Raw genomic sequence first — 1,831 nt, 5'->3', positions numbered from 1 at the left:
TGAATCCAGGTTCTAAGATTTTAAATGGAGAAAAATCTTTACACTTGTACCAAAATATTACCTGACCCGGGCGTAGTTAGAAAGCCCTCCCATACATATCGCTTCATTTACTCCTCATGATAAGCCTATGAGAGATATGCACTTAACCCCACCACATAGCTAAGTGTCTGGGTTTCTCAGAGATTTTGGACACATAATCATTTTAAGGTATATTGTATCAAACCACATCCCCACCCTTTGCACCCCTGCTTGAAATTCCTCCATGGTTTCTTGCTATAGCCAGGTCAAAAACCACGTTCCCTACTTGGCTCATAAACTGGCCTCACAACCCTTCCTCTTGCCACTCCTCGCTCATGCCCCCGTCTCCAGCCACACTGACTAGAGACTTGCAGAACTCAGATTTTCACTGCCCTCGCCTTTGCACATGCCTTTCCTTCTTCCTGGAACTCCTTTCACCCCACGTCTTCTCTCTCTCCTGGCTGACTTGCTCGCTTTCAAGGTTTCTTCCTCTAGGAAACCCTCTCCAGTCTCTAAAGATCTGGAGGCTCAACTAATGTTTAGGTTCAAATACTGCCCCAGCATTTACTAGCTGGGATACTTTAGACAACCTTCATAACCTGTCTATGTCTTTATTTCTTTAGCCATAATATAGTTCCTACATTATATGCCTGTGTAGTGACACCCAGCAAATGTTTGATGTTGTCTATTATTATTATTTATTTATTTATAGACAGAGTCTCAAGCTGTCACCCTGGGTAGAGTGCTGTGGCTTCACAGCTCACAGCAACCTCAAACTCTTGGGCTTAAGCAATTCCCTTGCCTTAGCCTCCCAAGTAGCTGGGACTACAGGCGCCTGCCACAACACCTGGCTATTTTTTTTGTTGTTGCAGTTATCATTGTTGTCTTAGCTGGCCCAGGCTGGGTGCAAACCTGCCAGCCTGGGTACATGTGGCCGGCACCCTACCCACTGAGCCATGAGTGCTGCCTGGTATTTTTTTTTTGAAGACAAGAATCTCACTCTGTCATTCAGGCTAGAGTGTCATGGCCTCAACCTAGCTCAAAGCAACCTCGAACTACTGGGTTCAAGTGATCTTCCTGTCTCAGCCTCCCAAGTAGCTAAGACCACAGGTGCCTGCCATAACACCTGACTAGGACTTGTTTTTCCATTTTTAGTAGAGACAGGGTCTTGCTCTTGCTCGGGCTGGCCTTGAAATCCTGACCTCAATCAGTCTGTTTGCTTGGCCTCCCTGAGTGCTAGGATTACAGGTGTGAGCCACTATATCAGGCCAATGTTGTCTATTGTTATTCTGTGTGTCCCAGGTACACCCATCTTGTGGCACATTCCCTGATGACTTTTCTGTCTCCATGAGTCTGTAAGTTCCCTGACAGCCTGACAGCAGAGACTGACTTGTTCACCTTGTATGTATCTCAGTACCAATAGGTGCTTTGTAATATTTGCTGAATTGAATCAAAGTGGTTTTCTTTGAACTTCCTGATTATTTATTAGTGCATCTTTATTATTCATAGAAAACTACCTCCAGACCAACATTGACTAACTTATATGTACTTACCAAAACTGAGAGGTTTCAGGCCCTCAGTAACAACCTATCAATAGACAGTGGCATTAGCATGACAAGACCTACACCAATGACCAGAGTTCAGGTCTAAATCTATGGATAAACTCCCAAAGCCTCTCAACTTTCTGAGCCTCAGTTTCCTCATGGGGGGGTGGCTGGAGAGAGAAGACTAACCTCATAGGACTGTTTGGAGGCTTAAGTGAGAGATACAATATGTAGAAATACAATATAAAGAGTGAAATCCCGGCTCAGCA

The 1,831-nt window shown here is 44.7% G+C and overlaps 1 protein-coding gene across 1 annotated transcript in view; it reads right to left on the bottom strand.

The window, feature by feature from the left end:
* The window catches only part of TTLL5 (tubulin tyrosine ligase like 5), a 308,822-nt gene that overhangs the window by 47,960 nt on the left and 259,031 nt on the right, over positions 1-1,831 (bottom strand). The window lies entirely within an intron of this gene.

This window comes from Otolemur garnettii, unplaced genomic scaffold (genome assembly GCF_000181295.1).
Source record: "Otolemur garnettii isolate 467f Iridium unplaced genomic scaffold, OtoGar3 scaffold00020, whole genome shotgun sequence".
In the NCBI taxonomy this organism is placed as follows: Eukaryota; Metazoa; Chordata; class Mammalia; order Primates; family Galagidae; genus Otolemur; species Otolemur garnettii.
Note: the sequence above shows the minus strand (reverse complement) of the source record. Positions and strands in the feature narration are given on the sequence as shown.